Raw genomic sequence first — 19,667 nt, 5'->3', positions numbered from 1 at the left:
GATCCAATCTCGTCGGGCGGAGAAGCCCTGGTGGGAGGCGACGACGGTACATCCTCGTCGTATACCTCGTCGTCCGTACCCGTCGCTGCCGTGTCAGTCCCCGTATCATCCTCTCGGGTGGACGGGGAGGAGGGCTGGAAGGGGCGCGATGGCTGAAAAGGAGGTGGAGGGTGGATCCTTCTTTTCTTGGTAGGGGGAACACCAGAAGGTCCCGGTTCTGGGTCCCCCGACGGGAGAGGTTCCGTCGGCAACGGTAGTCTCGTCCTTATCTCAGAGCATAAGGACTGTATAGCCAACAAAATGGCCGCCGAGTTGTCTCGCGGCGCTGGCAGAGGGGAATCCGACGGGCGATCAGGGGCCCCGTCGGTACCCTAGACGATGTCGTCGTCACCTGTGTCGGGATCCATCCCGACGGGCCGGTCTTCTTCCACGCCGAGGCCGTGGCTTAAGACCTCGACCAGCTCCTCCTCCGAGGTTGAGGCCGAATCTACGACGACGCCCTGCCCCCCCTTTTTCTTCCCCACGGGGGATTTCACGGGGGTCCTATCTATGGGCACAAAAGAGGACTCCCTCCGAGGTGGCAGGGAGACTCTGAGCCCCGAGGTCGCCACCACTGGTGTAGCCTCCACAGGCTGAGCCAGGGCCGCCGCGACAGTTTCGATAGAGGGCTTGGCCGGATGGATTAAGGCCTTCACCACCTTAGGTGCGCTCACCGCCTTATCCTTGAGGGGGGGGGGGGACACTGCCTCGCTCCCCCTCCGCCTTCGAGCTCGACCGGGGCCTCTCCAGGAGCTTCGCCGGGTGCTCGGCCTTCCTCTTACCCGACCCAGAGCGTTGGCTCGTGGTTGATGGTGCCGGGGAGGGTGCGCCCTGCCTGGCGCCCGTAGAGCCCGACCGTTCGGCGCTCCCGGTGCCAGCGGACTCGCAGTGCTTGGCCTTATGTTGGACCCCCGTCGCCGGGGCATCCTCAAAGGTCTTAGAAGACCGCTCGGATTTCTTCCTCTTCTTCTCGCCGGACGGGCTCTTCCCTTCTAGCCAGTTGGCGAGACGTTGATGGCGGTCCTTCATGGTCCGCTCCGACATGTTGCCGCAAAACGCACAGTTCTTCTCCACGTGCGTCTTGTCCTCATGTAGGCAGTAAAGACAAAAAGAGTGTTCGTCCTCCTTGAAGACGTTCTGCAGCTGGCATCCAGGGCAGACCCTGAACAGCTTTCCGGGCGTCGAGCTTCCCTTCTCCTGGGCCATGGCCGGGCCTGAGAAACTTCTGGAGTCCTCCAAAAGCGTAGCTCGACGAAATCTTCACCCTTGAGGGGCGCAGACGAATCCGAAACGGGTCCCCGTTGATCGGATGGAGAGTCGGTGGAGCTTGAGGCTCTTTTGACCGAAAAAACGAAGTTTTTTGAGAAAAAACATGAAAAAATAGCACTAACGCTCGAGAGCAATAGCACGAGGATCCCAACACATGAACGTGCGGTAAAAATCTGAAGATGGCTGCCAGAGGCGGTGCTTAGGTAGAGGGCAGTCATTGGCTGTGGTCAGTATGACGCAGAGACCAGTGATTGGTTATTACTACGAAAGACAGATCAGAAACGAAACTGATACTGGTTTTTTCTTTACCGAGGATTCCCAGCCTGACGACGGGGAATATTCATGAGCATGTGAATCCATGCCAGACCCCATGCTGGAGAAATAGTGTATCAATTATATTGTTCAAAGTGTTAATTGTTGTATTCTTCCATGGATTTGATTTGAAAATATTAAATAAAGATGATAAAAAAAATACTTCTTTTGGGAATTGGAATTATATTATTACTCCCCAAAAAATCATTTTACTCTCAACTTTAAAAAGAGAGTAAAATACTCAAACTTCCAATTTTTTTCTGGAGCACTGGCTGTCTGTGCTGGTACTTCCTGTGACACAAAGAGCTTGTGTATGCCTGTCGCACCTGGAATCATGGAGCAAACAAAGCAAGTATTGATTGCCCTCCCTTCCCACTGCCAGCATGTGGTTATACCACATGTTCTCGGTGTCGGTGTGATGCTTATCCCTAGTGCTGCTCAAGACCAATTCTGAATTCAACACATCCCATTTGCTTCTGGTCACAGACCTATTCATTTTTCCCAAAACATCTATATCATTAACACTATGTTGTACAAAACCCCATTGATTGCAAAACCAAAGGAAAGGAAGAGAGAAAGAAAAGAAAACAACAAACATAAGATTATATTACATAAATCCTCCTGTTCTTCTGTGCTTTGGGTTTGGGAAAAAAAGTCTGGTCGCCCAAAGAGACGAATTGAAGTAAAAAAAAGTCAGAGTTAACAGACCAGTACTTCCCTCGTTTCTCCCTCCTTTTGCTCTCCTCGAAGGGGGATGTTGCCTTTGTCCAGATCCGGAGCGGCGATCGGACGATGGAGTGGCGATCGTGTGATGATGCTCCGATGGTTCGCTGGTAAGTTTTGGCACTGATCTGTGATGAAGATCGCGTGGTCTGCACGGCTAATCTGGTGTCCTTTCCTTTTCAGCTTTGAAGAAGTGGAGACTCCAGAGCGGCCGTGATGAAGAGTCAGGTAATTATCTTGTTCTGCTCCCTTTTCTCACTCTTCCTTGCAGGTAGCTCGAGACAACTGGACGGGCGTGGCTGATGGCTGGCCTGGAGCTGCAGACACAGTGAGCGTTATGCTGCAGGAGTGCAGAATAACGCGAAGCGTGTTTTGTATCAAGGGTGTGGCTTATATAGTCTTCTGAAAGTAGTCCCCAGGTAAAGTAGTTCCAGCAACCACACCGAAGCAAATAGTCCCATGGCAAGTAATCCCTTCAGTCTGCTTCAGATTGGTTTACACGTGCTTCATTGGGTTTGAAACGTGCTATGTTGGTGATGGCAGTATAAGCCTGGTGCTAACGGTGCCAGGACCGAGTCCAGGAAGCCCCTGCGAGATCCTTTGGGGCCTTTAAGACCCCATGGAACCCAACGCCTTAGGCAGGTTGGTCTGTACCTGATGTTTGGGGGTATGAACCGTGACACACGTCCCTGCAACTATTATTTGTGCCACTGATAGGGCATTAAAGGGTTCAGTAATCTGTACTTGCTGTCGCGGAGCATGTGTAAGCATGGGAACTTTTTCTGTAACGTATGGTAAATATGCTGCTTCTTTTGTTGCTGTTCTGCTACATCATTGCCCTAAAATATTAAGTCTGTACCTTTTGTATGGGCTGCATATTTCAACAACACCAATACTGAAGGAAGGGGCAGTACTTCTATTAATCTGGAAAGTAAATCTGCATGTTGCACGGGTGTGCCATCTGATTTTAAAACCCCTCTCCTCTTCCATCTGGACAACCCTGAATGCATTGCTGATGTGACAAGTGCACAGCACGAATAGATGGTGGCACAACATCCTTTTGACATTTCTACAGCTGTTATTAATGCCACAAGTTTGTCTGCTTGTGCCGAATAGTGTAATGGAAGTCTAATTTTTACCGTTACCTCAAACTCCCCCTCCTCATATCGTACCACTGCTGCCCCGTGTGTCTGTAACCCATGTTCTGATTGATCGTTGATGACCCGTCAAAAAAAAAAAGTATCTCTCCTTCCTTTAAGGGGTATTCCTTAACATGGGTAGGTCATCAAACGTGTCCGGATATGTAGTACAATTGTGTATAGACAGGCAGGGGAGTACTGTCAGGAGCATGGGAAGGTTCAGGGCAAGATCGAGACTAGGGACTAGGATATATATAGGTGTGGTAGATCTCAGACGGTGGCTGGGTGCTGGGGGAAAGAGTAAAATGTTTCCTGTTTTCCTTATTTGTCATTCACAGAGATCAGCTGGCTTCAGTACTCAAGATGGCAGATTGGGCTCAAACCCAGACTAAGATGGTGGATCACCTCAGCAGTGATCTAAAATAGAAAGTTGAGGGCAGATTGGAAGTTGACTATTCTAAATTGCCTTTCATCATCAAACTTGTGAAGACGGGATGTGTATTTATCATCACCCCCACTGAGGACTTCCCCTTGAAAGTGACAAGAATAATTTGAAGAAGAAACATACAAATGAGCTGATGACTCAATTATGGTGGGAAGCGAAACGCTTAGGAGAGCCTTCAGCTTTGAAAGGTTTTTGAAGTCGAACTGTAAAAATGTAATTGAGGTTTATTAGAAAATCTTCAGTAGTTGTAGTTAAGGAACTATGGGCCTCATTACGAGAAGTGCAGAATGGGTTTAACGGCGCCGGTAATGGTGCCGGCGCCGTTAAACCCACTCCGCACTATTGCAAGGGCCCCTCGCGGGACCCGCTCTGGACGTCTGGTTTTTCCAGACGTCCATAGCGGGTCCCGCGAGGGAACCAGGGAGCTAACAACGGGCCCGTTCGTAATGGGCCCGTTGTTAGCTCCCTCTCCATTCCCATTGAGCCCCCTATGAGGGCTGAATGGGAATGGGAATGGGTAAGGACCGGGCCCGGGTTCCCTGAAGGAGGAAATACCGGGCCCGCCATACTCTGAATGGCCCAGTATTTCCCTATTCAGGGAACCCGGACCCGATTTTGGAGGCAGCCATGCCCTTTTTTAAGGGCATGGCTGCCCCCAAAGTCGTAATGAGGCCCTATATGTTTAATAGCTTAAATATCAGTGCAGGCTTTCGCAGTTCAAATCTGAACTTTCTGAGCAGCCGCTGTCCCGCATGAAAAAGACTGCAGTCATTCAGTACTGTATCATGGATGTGACAGAAAAGCTTCAGGCATAATATAAACAGTAACAGTGTGAGTGGAAACTGTTTAAATGGTAGAAAAAGCAACTGCCAGAACAATCGCAGTACTGCCTGTGAATGCTGCAGACTCATCACGGGTTGAGCAGTATCTCTGTGGTAAATGCGCTGGGATACCGGCCAACGCTATTAGCGTTACAGCCACTCCGTTCAGCGCAATTTGTGCCAGATCCTGAGTTGCGCTGTCAATCCCCATATATTCTGAGTCCACAGGACTCTATGGAGCTTTTTGGTGCCATTACTGCTGGCAGTAAAATCGACAGAAATGGGTGGAAATGGGAGGTTTTTACCTATGGCAAAAAGCTGGAGATAAACCTCCCACTTCCCGCCCAAACTCAGGAATGGGCGGAGCGGTAATGCAGTGGCAATTGCGTCACCGCTGCATTTTTACCACTCTGCCCAACCCCTGGTGAGGCCCTTTATCGTTTAATTACATGTGTTGCTGTGCAACATTTTATGTGAAAATAGAGACAAGGGATTCAAGCACCACTTACCTGGTAGTTGCGGAGAGAGACTCCAATAGGGATTTTTCCGGAAACTTCAGCAGCGTGCTATAAGAAGAAAAAAAATCAATTTTGAGGTTGCGACGTGCACACAGAAGTGCTGTCAGCCATTTTGTTTATTCCTTCTGGGAGTTATAGTTAGCGATGCGCATCTTAGGTAGTTCTCAGTAAAAAAGCAAAAAAGAAAGACAATCACATTAACGGATGAAAGGAAAAAGAAGTTAATGTAAGAGTGCCTAATAAGAACAAAGATTGTAAACCAGTAAGTTAAAGGTGCAAGAAAACAAGCATTTCACTCAGTCTACAGAAGTGGACTTAATGCAGCAACTTTGTGAACTTAAATGAAATCCTCAGAGAGCAAGCATTTAATCACAAGAAAATAACTGGAAACATATTAAGACACATGTTTAAAGTAAAAACTACATATTCCGTTTGTTTTTTGGGCAAGATAAAGTGTACATTCTTTAAGTTTTTTATGCAAGGGCAATCCATAAAGACTAACCCTCTGGGCAGGTGACAGGAATCACAGGTAAATATAAAAAAAGAGAAGGTGATTCCGTTTTAGATTGTTAATTGAATGTCATGCAATAAACGCATTTAATTCTTATGCAGGGTGCAAGGCAAGAAGCCGGAACCGGCTGCTCTGATTTTCATTTTGTCTGTGAATGACAGTGCGGCTTGATGCCTGACGGCAGAGGGTCCTTTCCCCTAGCCAACTCGGGCCGCGAAACACACAGCAGAGGATGGTCATGGAGAACAGGATTGAGGGCTGCCGGGCGGAAAAAAACATAAGCCCCCCCCCGCTACTCCCACCGGTCCACCTCCCAGATCCTAGGCTGAACCCACTGTAGCTGAAGGTTTGGCCTGGCGGCCCAGAGGCGCGGGTGGCACGGGAAACCCTGGGAGCCCTGTGAGAAAAAGAAAACACCTGACAAAATGCAGTAAGCGTGGCTCTTGTTCGGCAGGAGGTCGGGGTGTTGTGTGGCTTTTTGTGTTTCCCGGTGCCAACATTGCGTGAAGGCAGCAGGAGGTTGCGGGTGACTGTGAGAGGTCTCTCTTGGTGACCCCCAGTGAGTGCACTCTGAGGCAAATAAGGCACCTGCCCCCCTAAACAAATCTTGGCCCAAGGAGCAGGAGAGGTTTTCCCAGGCAAGCCGGGTTTGCTCCCTAATCTCCCCTAGGCCCAGCTTTGTCCCATGGCAGTGCCTGGGGTGAATATTCCTCCCCTGCCCTCATTTTGCCATGCTACTTCTTTTTCCCGGTGAAACAAAGTGAATCAAAGTAATGAGCGGTAGCACTACTGGATGAGTCTGCTCAATTCCAGTAGCCCACAACCCAATAGTAGCCACAATCATATTCTTAGCTACAACAATAGCTATTATCAGCATAACCGAAATTAACAACCCCCAGCCTACAGCCATCTGCCACCTGCCTTTTTCTCTCTGGCTTTATTGTGATAATGAAAAAGCCACGCAGGCAGGGCCTACGAAGTGAGGGCACCCAGGTGGGGAATCGTCTCGGGTCAGATAACATCAGCTCTCTGATCGAAGAGAGCAAAAAAAGATGGCCCTAGAGGGACACAAAGGAGGATCACAGGCGATTTCGAAGATTCCTCTATGAACTCACTCACCTTGCCCTCTTTATTTTCTCTATCAAACCCGCTTAGTGCTTTTCCTCCTGCGGGTATGCCTGGTGTGATAGATGGTGCGACTGATGGGACTACAGCTGCTGCCAATGACTATGCAAATAACCTAGATCACAGTTTGCCATCAATTGACAACAATGGAACTCTTCTTCGTATGTGTGAGAATCTAAGGTGGTACTCTATGAACTCTGCCCGGCATCTGCCATGGCAATTCCTGCGTTGGCAACTGATGCTAGTATAGCATTGACCGCTAATATGGTGACCGCAAATTCAAGCCAGGAGATTCCCTACACAGAAGGTGATTTTGCGACCATGGCGACATCCCAGATATCTCCGACAACCCCGAACAGGCCTGCTAATATCCAAGCAGAAGCCACTCAATTACCTCAATTTTGGCCAATATCGAGGCCTGATTTGTGCTCTGAAGCCCGTCAAAGTCGATGAAACAAAGGGACCAAACCTGGTTTGTCGCTCAGAGGAAAACTCTAGAAGGACCTTTCCATAAAGAAATGGTGAAAAAAGAAGACCGGGACCTGTTTAAACAAAGGGGGCTCAGACGCCATCTTGAAAAACATGGCTCCCGCGAATTAACGCTATTGGTGTTTGCGGTCGGGAAAAATCATGGTAGTTCGTTGTAAAACCACTGCCACCAGCCATTTTGATAGGAAAGGGTAGCATTTGACTGCTAGACGAGTATCTAGACACAGGGGATATTACGTAACCCTCCAGCACTCTATTGTAAGATAGGGTGTGCTGGTCTAGGAATTTAAAAAGACTACTAAAGTCAATTTCACTTTACTTACTCTGGGAAACAGTAGATTATCCCAAATAAGGTATTTAACCAACTTTATTTTCAATTTTACTACGACAAAAAAGATTCTAAACAGTTACTAAACAGTTACAACTTGTACTATGAAACATTGCCCTCATATCAGTCAGCCATATTGGGAGCCTTCGCATGGTTTCCAGTGATTGTCCTCTTGAACTTCCCCTTGTCTTATTTTCTCCCCACCACCCCCCCCTCCACCCTCTCCCACCCTTCCCACACCATTGCTGTTGTCTTTACCAAATGACCTTGGTTCTTGACCAGTTCATATCTTTGAGCCCAACCATCTGCTGTGGTTCCTCCATGTCTCTTCATCGGATATGGATGTTTCTGAGCAGTTGCGTTTTAAAGTAGTGAGCCTCTCTTTCCCCTAAGTACTCCTGGAGGGGTTCCCATATTGCAAGAAATTTTAGGTACCTTCCCGATTTCGTGGCACGGATGTTTTCCATTGCCATAACTCCCCACACTTTGACCCACCACCATGGTGCAGTGGGGCCCTCCACCATCTTCCACCGTTGAGCCACTGTCATTCTCGCTGCTGTCAAAAGGTGGTTTATGAGGGCCGCTCTATTCCCTGAAGCCGCATGTTTTGCTTCTGCAACTACGCCTAGCAGGATTACTTTTGGTGACCACGGTAGTTCCAATCCCGTTATGTCTCTAATGTGGCCCAAGATTTCTTTCCAATACATGGTCATCTTCGGGCACGACCACCACATATGGAACATATCTCCTCTTTCCCCGCATTGTCGCCAACATTCCGGGGGATACATGGGGATCATCTTATGAAGTCTATATGGGGGCATATACCAGTGGTAGCAGAGTTTGTACACCGATTCTTTGATTGCTGTAGATTTGGATAACTTATGCACCCTCATCCATATTTGCCTCCACTCTTCCTGCGTGATCTCCTCCCCCATATCTCGCTCCCAATCATCTGTCTGCGCCCTGTCCAGGAGTTTATATAATCTAGTTATCCCTTTTGTAGGTGTTCCCTCCCTTATTGTTAATTCTAGGTCCATTGGAGGTCTTAGCCCGGCCTTCTTTACGACTGGATGTGAGATCCAATGACGGAGTTGTATGTATCTATATCTGTGATTTTCGTCAATGCCAAATTTCTCGTTGCAGTCTTCAAATGAGAGTGGGGCTCCTTCCCGATACATATCTTGTAATGATATTGTGTCAGCGTCCTTCCACCCCATCCAAAATGTTTTATGTAGTCTGTGTGAGAAATCTGTGTTGTGCACCAGGGGGATAGCGGACCCAGCCCCGGTCTTATCTTACTGCCCTGGATTGCTCTATCCCAGCTGTGTAGGGTCATCTTAGTGGCCTTCAATAGAGAGCCCCCCTTTTCACGGGAGCCTGGCTTTAGGAGATGTAGCACTTTTAGTGGGATCTCTGTTGCTGTTCTATCTTCCCCCATCCAGGGTGAGGGTCCCGGCCTGCCCATTTTAACATTGGTGTCAATTGGGCTGCTAATATGTACCTCCCTATGTCTGGGACTCCCAGCCCTCCGAGGAGCATTGGTCGCATCAGGATCCGTCTTTGGATCCTCGGTTTCTTATTTCCCCAGATAAATTTGAACAGTGCCCTCTGAAGTTCCTTAATTAGCTTTGGGGATATTTCCACTGGGGTTGAGCTAACTGCATATAGTAGCCTGGGGAGTACTGTCATTTTTACTGCCGCTATCCTTGCGAACCATGAGAGTTCCTGAGCGTCGTACCTTTGCAAGTCTTCCTGGAGGCGCCTCCAGAGAGGTGTAATATTTGCCTTATGTAAGTTCTTCGGTGCTCTAGTGATCTGAATCCCTAGATACTCCAGGGACTGATTTTCCCACTTTAGGTGGTAGAGTTCCTCCATGAGGGCTGTCTTCTCCTTTCTCGGTGATGTTCAGTGCTTTTGATTTAGAGTAGTTTATTGTAAACCCCGAGGTCACTGCAAACCTCTGTAGTTCCTCAATGATCCTAGGCAGTGTGCGTGCGATGTCTACCATGTATAGCATGACATCGTCGGCATACAGCGCTATCTTATTTTGGGACTCCCTGCTACCTACCCCTTTGATATTTGGGTCCTCCCGGATTCTAATTGGGAATGGCTCCATCGCCATAGCGAAAATGAGCAGGGAGAGTGGGCATCCCTGTCGTGTGCCTCTCCGAATACTGATTTTTTCAGAGGTATACCCGTTTACTAGCAATTGCGTGGACGGGTGTTGGTAATTTGCTAATACTATCTTAATAAATGTTGGTCCGCAGCCAAACCCCTCCAACGCCAGTCTGAGGTATTCCCAATCTATGCTATCGAAAGCTCGCCTGGCATCCAGTGCTGCTATCGCAAATTTCTGGTTCCCTCTCACACCCCAATCTATGATGTCAATCACCCGTCTAACGTTGTCCTGTGTGTATCTCCCTTTTACGAAGCCTGCTTGATCCTCATGTATTATTTCTGGTAGCACTGTTGCCAAGCGGTTTGCCAATATTTTTGCGTGCAATTTTGCATCTGTATTGAGAAGTGCTATGGGGCGGTAACTAGCGCATTCTGCAGGGTCTTTACCAGGTTTTAAGGGTAGTATCGTGGCTGAGTGTCCCATGTCCATTGAGACCGACCCCCTATCTTTGATCACATTGAAGAGCCGGGTGAGGGGTGCAAGTAGCTGTGTGTGGAATGTTTTGTAAAACCCGTTTCCCAGACCATCTGGACCAGGTGCTTTCCCCCTGGGTAGGGCTGCTATCGCTTCACTAACCTCCTGGGCAGTAATTCGTTCTCCTAGCATCTTTCTGTGTCCCGTGATTTGTGGCAATTGTATTGCCGACATATAGGATGTCTGTTCTACTGTATTCAGATTATCTTTGGTCTGTACGTTGTTATGGAATTGGACCATTATTTCTAATTTTTCTTCGTCTGCTTTTCACAGTCCCCCCCCCCCCCCCCCGACTATTTCTTAGCCTTATAATGTTGTTGCGTGTCTTTTCTTTACGCAATTTGGCTGTTAAAAATGTATTCGCCTTCCCCCCGTGTATGTAGTATGATTGTTTAGTGTTCAGTAATGCTTGCACGGTTCGATCTGCAGTGTGGTTTTCTAATTTGGCTCCGACCTTCTTGAGTTCTCGCCAGGTCCTGGGCGTCTGGCAAGTCTTATGGCGTTTTTCGGCTTCTCCCACTTCTCCCTCAAGTTTACGTGTTATGAGGGCTTGAACTCTAAAGTATTGCGTTGCTTGTGCAATGAATTCCCCTTGGACTTCTGCTTGCCCAGCATCCCATACCACCCTCCAGTCGACCACCCAGTTATCGTTTTCCTGAAAATAGTTTATGACGTCCTCCATGTGTGCCCCAAGTGCAATGTCTCTTAAAATTGTTTCATTTAGCCTCCACTGTGGCCTGGGCCTGTGTTCCTTCCCTTTCAGTTCTATGTGGAGCGATACTGGGGCATGATCTGAAAAGTATTGGACCCCGTTTTCTATCTTCGTGACATTGGGATTAGTGAGGAGTCGTCCAATATCATGTCTATTCTAGAGTATCCCATATGCACTGCTGAATAACGTGTGTATTCTCGATTTTCCCCTTAAAAGAACCGCCACGTTTCAACTACCCCCAAATCTCTAAAAAGCCTACCCAGAGCGTGTCTGTTCCTCTGATCTGCAGCTGTCTGGGGGAGTGTTATCTAATTTCAGGTCCATTACACAGTTACAGTCCCTCCTATAATCACATGGTCTTCACACCACCTTCTGGAGTAACCTAGGGATATACCTGTCTTGTTTTTCGTTGGGTACATAGACTGCTATAATTGTGTATATTTGTCCTTTAATTGTGCCCTTTATCCCCACATATCTACCATCCTCGTCCCTTATCATTTGTTTGTGGAAGCATAGGATTGCTACTCCTTTCGATTTTTTCCCACTTGAGGCAAAATATTGGACAGGGTATGTTCTACTTCGCATCCTCTTGTCGTCCTTCTGGAGTATCACCCTACGTTTAGCAGGGGAATTAAGCCCCTGTACATTAATCGAAACTATGTTTGCTTCTCCCATTATACCCAGGATTAAGGATATCTACATGCCTCTCCCCTCGCTCTTTGTTCCGTGTCTTTCTCCGCTTTGGTTTTATTTCTGCTTTTCCCCCCCCTGAGATGTTGGCTCAACCTTCTTCGTCGTCTTTTGGTTCTTCGTACTCTCTTCCCCCCTTCCCTTTTCCCTCCACATACCCAACACCCTCCCCCTTCCCCAATCCTGGGAGTACATGTGGCCTGGGTTCTTTGGGAACCCACCGCCGGTCAAATACAGACTTTGGGCCTCAACATTTTCCCAGTTCTCAAACCGCCAGGTATGACTTTTTACCTGACTCAGCTTCCAAGATATGTGACCTCTTACCTCCGTGCAGACGCATCTATTCATGCGGTGTAGTCTATTCTGGTGCAGTGCAGCCGGCACTTCACACATTGTCAGTATTAGGGGCCTTGTTCGGTGAGCGTTCTCTCTCCTCCTTCAGTCTTGGCTGTGTTGTGGGCTCCCAGGTTTCCTAGCCTTTCCCCATCTTTGCTTTCTTTCCGTCGACCACTCCCACGGCTTGCTAGATGGGCCCGTCATGTTGCGCTGCGGGCGAACGGCTGTATCCGGTTGGTCATCTTCCATGTGCAATAGTGCTAGGCCTTCAGCACAATTGCCAATTCTCCTCGGTTTTCCTTCCCATGTAAATGATAGGCCAAAAGGGTATGTCCATCTATATTGGATTTGTTGTGTTTGAAGGGCTTTCTTGACTGGCTGCTTTAACAGTCTTTTGTGAAGGGTGACCAGCGCTAGATCTCGATATAGCTGTATGCGAGAGCCATTGATCGTGAGATACTCGTGTGTTCTTGCTGGTCTCAGTATGTCTTCTTTCAGACAGTATGATGTCATCGCTATTAGGGCATCCCTGGGTCTCATCCCCGGTTCATTCTGTTTCAGGCCTACCCAATGTATTTTGTCAAATCCGATCGCCTCAGACTGGTTATCGTTTAGTAAGTTGCTAAAGCAGTGTTGCATCGTATCCTTTAGATCCTTGTCAAGCACCGATTCCGCTAGGCCCTTGACCCTAATGTTAGATCTTCTTCATCTGGTTTCCAGGTCTTCCGTCTGGAGTTCCAGGTTATTTGTCGCGTTAGCCAGCTGATCCAGCATAACACTTTTTTGGTTGGTTTCCTCTGCCACATTCGAAAGACCGCCTTCAACCACGTATACTCTTTCTCCTATCTCTGCCATTTCGTTGCTGACCTCCTGGAGGGAGGATTTCAGTTCCTCCATTTGTTCCAGTTGGCTGTGAAATGTGTGTCAACCTGGCTTCCATTCCCTTTAGGCAGTTCAGGAGTTCTTCTTTGTCTGACACCACTGTATTTGTGGGGAGGACTTCCGTTTGAGTGGTCAGGGCTGGTGGAGGGGGGGGGGGGGTGGTGATTCGGCGTGTCTTCTGTGTTTCTGCCTCCAGCACCTCTCTATTTGACCTTCCTGAGCTCTAGCTGGGGTTCTTGCTCTTGCTGGGCCAGCCTTAGGTTTGGTTCCTGGCATCTGGGTCACTCCGGCCAGAGTCGACTACAGCCGTTCAGGGCTGTAGGACGTACGCGGCTGGTGCTGCCTGCCAACTTGCTGTGTGGCCGTAGTGACCACTGTTGATTGTTGTCAGTTGTGGTTTCTCTACTCTGGTCCGATCTGCCACTCTGGGGGACCCGTTTTGTGAACTGAGCTTATCAGGCTACCCTTAATCCACACCTTTCCACTCTTCACCTTAGGTGCCCCACCAATGCTGGTATCTATTTCTGGGGTTTCCAGCAGTCCATACCTGTGTTTTGTGGGTAGTATGCCGTTTCACCTCGTGGTCAGTAAAACGCTCTTCTGGGGTTTTTTCCCCCCCCGTGTTCAGTGTAGGGGACCCGCTTGTCGGCGTCCTCACTATCTTTGTGGGCCTCTTCTCCTCTCAGGTGTGCCCCTCAGTCTTTTGGCTATGCCCTGGTCCTTCCTCTTTGGGGCCGCCTTCAGGCCTTCCACGCCTCACTGCGGGCGCAGACCGCTTCTCTCCTCTTGTGCCTCAGGGCTGCTGCATGCGCTGGCGCTCCAGTCCGGGCCACCCGTGCAGCATGAGCCGTCGACGGGGTGCTGCAAGCCCTCTGGTTCAACAAGCTTTATCCTACTGATGACGGCCTGTGTGGGGGGCTTGATTTCTAGCAGAGCGCTTTACTTTACTGCTTGTGAGGCACCTGTCGGGTCCAGGCCAGTGCTGCCAAGTATCAGGAGATGAGCAACCCCGGGGGAGGGCGCTTTCCGTTGGGATGCTGGGGTCCGGTATGAGTGTTGCCCTGTAGGCAAAGCAATTGAGTTTGGGTACCACACGCTTATCTACAGACACAGTGTTCCTTCATCCAGCATGCCCCATCCCTGCAGCCAGCCGTAGGTTCCTGTGACGCTCTCTGCAACCCTGCAGGTGTCTCCCTATGCTTTTCAAGGGCCTGGACAGAGGCGGTGTGTAGCTTTGTGGAGATGGATTTGTCTGGTGTTGTGCGAGTAGGCCAGTGATTCCAGGTGGGCTTACTTGTCGTATTCTGTCCAAAATGTCTCTTATGTGTACTGTAACTTCTATTCTTCTGGTGGGGAGCCGAGCGCACCAAGATAGGGCTCTGATCTGGGGTGGGATGACGAGACGAGGGAGCTTATGCACTTCTCTGTGCTGTCCCCGTGTCGTGCAGAATCTTGCAGAGTCTTGTGCTTGTCCCCCCACTCTCAGAGGGCTGGGGGGTGGGGGGAGGCCAAGGAGTTACGTGTGGTAGGGGCCGTAATAACAGGCCAGTGCTCCCAGGTCGGCACGCACGCCCCTTTTAGTGCGAGGTGCCATTTGCTTGCACTGTGTCTCCTGCCGGGCTGCGGGAAGAATTATGCGGTATAGAGTGGGGCTCGGACACAGCGCAGAGCGTTGGGGAGGTGAAGAAAGGCTCCTTGCTTACCGTACCATGCGCCCGCTTTGCTTCTGCGGCAGGTTGTGTCTGTTGTGGAGATTTTTAAATGTAGGCAGATCTCTGCAGGTGCGGCTGTTGTGGTATGATAAAGGGGCTCTCAATGCGGGAGGTGATCGCCTACGCTGGTATCTACTGTAGATCACTGGTCTTCTTGCTTGCAGACGCCCAGGGCGGTCGAATACTCGCCTGCGTTTACGGCATGTGCAGCTCCAGGGTGACACTGATGTACAAGGGGGATGCTCGGAGCGGGTGACAGTTCCATGCGTTCCTTTTGGCTCTGACAGACTCCAGGTAAGGTATTTAAACCTTGTGAAAGCCTGAAAAGGTTTCCCTGTGCCGTTGCACTGAGGGTGCTGTGTGACACAAATGAAAAGATGATGCCTATGGAGTTGTCTAAAACTCCATAACCAAAGAAAACACAAGAGTAAAAGACACAGAATTAAAAGTTCAAAGTCCGAACGTTTAGCAAAAGAGCTGGAGGGCTCCAAGGAGGGACAAATTTGCACATTTATGAGAATTCTTCCTAACAGGCAGTGATGTACACAGGCAGGATCCCAGACTCATGGCGCAGGGCAGTCATCATCCCGGTATACAAGAAGGGAGGCAGGGACAGCCCAGCCAATTTTAGACCTATATCCCTCTTGGATGGTGCTGGGAAACTGTTTGGAAAAATAATCTGGAAATATCATTAGACATGGGTGGCCCATAAACTGATAAATATCCATCAGGCAGGCTTCCAAAAGGGGCGGGGTTACATAGACCAGTGTCTCATGTTACACTAAATCATTCCAAATATATACTGTCTTACTAAAAATGTGCTTGTATGTCCTTTTCGTGGACTTTATCAGAGCTGGCTCACACCCGGTAGCCAAAGTCCCAAAATGGGACCCCTCGATCCTGCTGTGTTGATTATAGCCCCTATTTGGGGATCCTCTGGAATGATTCTGATATTTTTAGTCACTTTATAGGAAACTTCGAGACTATGCACAGTATGTTTAGTCCCAGACTGACAAACCCCTGGAATCCCCCCTGGCTGAAGTTGCTCCAGAGATTTTGGGCTTAATTTTAGTTCACAGAAGGGAAACCTGAAACTCTGGCTGTTTTAGCACCCTGGTGGGGGACCTCGTAGGAAACTCTGGTATCCAGGTTAGATCCTTTTCGAGATACCTCATGGAGAACCCTGGTACAAGAGCCACTTGAACCTCTCCGGGAACCAGAAGACACCGGGAAAGAGTACCCTGCCCGGGTGCCATAAAAAGGACGGAACCAGGTGATACCTTTTTTCGTCGAAGCTGTAAATGTGGAGGAAGCCATTGGAACACCTCCCACCCGACGAGCCTACGCTGGAGTGCCTGGACAGAGAGAGAGTCGCAGTAGAGACAAAGAGTTCCACTGATGTTCCAGGCCAAGCACTCCAGACAGAGAATGGGGATCCGTCCTTTCGAAGCAGTGTTCGCACAAAGAGCAGGACACAAATCCCTGATGCTCCGGCATAGACAGAGGTGAAGAAGACTGTTACCGGAGCAGAAAGATGAAGGACAAGTGGGAAAAGAAGAAAAAATCCCCACGATGCAAGTGCATCCGACCCATACCGCGCAGAGAAAAGGACTGAAGGGCGATGCTCCAGGCAGAGCTCAGGAAGGCGGGGTTAAGCCACGTGCGGTAGCCCAGCATAAATATAACAGAAGGCCAATAAGTCGTTTTTGGCTACTTCAAAGAGCTTCGGTCCCGTCCCGAAGGACGGAATGACCGAAAAGTATGGATGAAATGGGACATGACGTAGGAGTTTTCTCAATACCCTTGTGGTAAATGAGTGTGTTCGTAACTTTAACTACTATGTGCAAACACAGTAAGGTGCTGGAAATCTGGGAGCAACAGAATGGAAAAGAATGCAAAGTTCGGGTGAACTACTGTGAAGTAAGTAGATTTGTATGTATGTTTCACAAAACTGTGGCTGGATTTGGCACACCGTGAATTCTGCTTCTACAATGTTGTTTAAATGGCAGAGGTCCTGAACCATCCTCCAAGACCCCCTTTTGCCTTTTTCACAGGTATTATAGCCGTGTAGCATGGAAATTCCGAGGGCTGAATGTTGCCCTGTCGTGCTTCCTGTGACATGGGGTACTGTTTTACCCAGGGTAATATTGCCCCTGGCTATCAGTGTGCTGATAGTGCTTTTGTAAGAAGTATTTTCTGGGGAACCTCTGTGTTCTACAACCACCTGACATGGTGTGCATATCTGAAACACTATCTCCCCGAAGTCATCGATATCTATAAAAAATGGATTGTCAGTCAAGTCTGTCAAGCTATGTGCTGGGTCAACCCATAAGGCAGTGCGCCATTCAATGCCATCATCGTCTGTACCATGCAGAATCACTGTGTCCTTTGTTATTGCTGCTTCTAAGTGTATTATGATAGTGGTGCCTGGCGCCACTTCCTTGTGAATTCCTGGTCTAAACAACAATTCTGTGGGCAATCGGAATGTGTGTTCCTCAATTCTGGGCACCCATCCTTACAGTATTTGCACCCTATAAAAGAATAATTCTGATTAGAATGGTGCACCTCGCAGAGCTGTGTGGGTGAAAAATTCTTGAATATTTGCAAAAACCTATGTGTAATACACGCCTGGGGTAGAACGCACAATTCTATTTGACATATGTAGAGCGTACCGAACCCAATGGCATCTGGGTGCTGGTTACATTAAATATGACAACAGTAAATGACAACAGTAAATGCAGTAGTAGCAGAGGTAGACCAAGTGCCAAGGCTTACCGAGATGCAGTGCAATATGATCAATAGATCCTGTGTAAAGAGTCAAGTTGTACTCTTCCCAATATGTCTATTGTAACATTACCTGACCCCAAACTACATTTGGGCGCAACACATTTTGTTCCCCCTCCACCCCCATCTAAATCCTGCATGACAATTCAGCACAATGGCCAACTATGAAGCATATCACAATGGCTGACTATGGAGGGTTGCACAAATCAACTATGTTAGCACCATTTACGTAGTAGGAGCAGTAGTTTAAGAGTGGCTGGGTTTCTGGAGCACAGTAATGGTTGTGCTTCCCATCCATATCACCTGACGATGGCTAGTTATAGGGCATGGCATGGTTCAACACAAACAGTGGTGCAGAACACAATGCCCAACTATGGGGCACAGCGCAGTTTTATTTCACACCGCAGCAGGGGAATAGAACAAGGCTATACCAACAGTTCGGGTGTGAAGTATGGCTACCATACGTAATTAAGGCTCCATCTAGAGTATAGCTATCTGACACACTTAGACTGAGTGCCAAAATGGCCATTTACACAATTAGGCTAGATAATCGGTAATATGAGTGGTGGGGTTTTACTGGAGTAGAGCAATGACTGTACTCCTGCTCACACCACACTTACCTTATCAGTCGCTGTAGGTTGTCTACGTTAGGCGTCCCAGGCGAACATCGGCAAACACAGGATTGTTACTTACGTGAGCCTAAAAAGAAGCTTGTGGCAGCAATTTAATTTTTACTTTTTCTATTGGGCACAGTCGCGTTAACTGTGCATGGCTACTAAACATGGCTAAAAACCAAAAATGGCCATGCCACACGATTTCCTTTATTTCTTTGTCCATATTGTTTGGCCTTCTTCCTACCTTTGTGTGTAGCTCAGGGAGGGGAGTGTTGGGACTGTCTGGTCCCATTCCACATTCCTAGAGTCAGAGTCTCCAGGTGTGGAGCATGAGTAAAACCAATAGTTGTCCCTGATTGGGCAACTGTTGGCTGTTTGAATGGTGTAGATCCTTACCATTGATAGTCTTGGACTCTTCCAGGCTGGATTTTGGAAAGGCAGAGGATTCCTGAAGCCATTTCTTTAGATCAGAGTTAGCACCATCAATCTCTTGTAATAGAAGCTGACTGAAGATCCGAAGAAGACTAAGTGGCCCAGTATCCCTTCCTGCATCTGGCCTGATACCCCTGTTTCACTAACTGATCTGCGAAGGTCCTGTACCGTGTTTCAAGCACTGGACTGGTGGGACGCTGTCGCTGGAACTCTCCTTCCCCAATTCTGTGAAGTGTCCTGAAGAGTGCTGCATCGTGCATTTCTCCATCGCTAAGGGTTGCACTCTGCTTCTGGGCCAGACCGGAAGAATCCTTGCAAACGCAGCTCCTTCGCACCTCTCACCGGAAACAAACAGCACAAAATCCTATCTCCAGCAACCCCCAGTCGACACACAGTCTTCTGGGGAAAATCAAAGTAAGGGGGTTAAGTAAACGCATAGCATTTGTCTCGGCCTGTCCTGCAGAGCATAACCTTTTTTTTTTAATTTCTTTATTTTTGTTGCACACAGTTAATACAAACACTTAGCTGTAATATTAATATGTTCATACATTGTACAATTTCAATTACTGTTCAGAGTCAGAGTGTTCTTGCTCGGTCTTTTCAAATAGGTACAGTTTGTATCTTTCCCAAATATTCTTTGGCCGGGAAACATGCAGTACCGAGTCTATGTACAGTTCCTCCATGTCGTTTGCCCATACCATGTCCCTGTCCCAATCCGCCTTGGTTGGGGGATTTGCACTCTTCCATTTGAGCAGGATTGCCCTCTTGGCTAGGAGCAGACTTAAGTTCAGTAGTTTCCGCCATATCGGGTTCATTTTCTCGACTACCCCCAACAGGCACATCCGTGGGGTCCATTCCACTGGTTGATCTGCCATCCCATCCAATGCTAGACACACCTCCTCCCAATATCCCCTCAGTTTAACACACGCCCATAACATATGATAAATGTTTGCATTTTCAGCATGGCATCTCGTGCAGTTCCCAGTCATGGCCGGATATATGCGTTTGAGCTTCATAGGAGTGTAGTGTGTTCTTTGTATTATCTTGTAGTGAATTAGCCTGTATCTAGAGTTACAGGAAATCTGTTTGGTGAGTGCACAGTGTCGGGACCATTCATCGTCTTCAATCTGCTC

At 48.4% G+C, this 19,667-nt stretch overlaps 1 protein-coding gene across 14 annotated transcripts in view; it reads right to left on the bottom strand.

Annotated features, from left to right (window-relative positions):
- TBC1D24 (TBC1 domain family member 24) overlaps positions 1 to 19,667 on the bottom strand; it is a 1,120,122-nt gene that overhangs the window by 561,273 nt on the left and 539,182 nt on the right. For 9 of the 14 annotated variants that reach the window (XM_069646944.1, XM_069646940.1, XM_069646942.1 and 6 more), the window contains one exon: positions 5,258 to 5,314. The exons of the other annotated variants lie outside the window; for them this stretch is intronic. The gene's annotated coding sequence lies outside the window, so the exon portion shown is untranslated. The remainder of the gene's footprint in view (positions 1 to 5,257; positions 5,315 to 19,667) is intronic. 14 annotated transcript variants of the gene reach the window in all.

Source organism: Ambystoma mexicanum, chromosome 2q (genome assembly GCF_040938575.1).
Source record: "Ambystoma mexicanum isolate Mex_15411 chromosome 2q, UKY_AmexF1_1, whole genome shotgun sequence".
NCBI lineage: Eukaryota > Metazoa > Chordata > Amphibia > Caudata > Ambystomatidae > Ambystoma > Ambystoma mexicanum.
The sequence above is the reverse complement of the archived record's forward strand: the minus strand, read 5'-3'. Positions and strand labels throughout refer to the sequence as shown.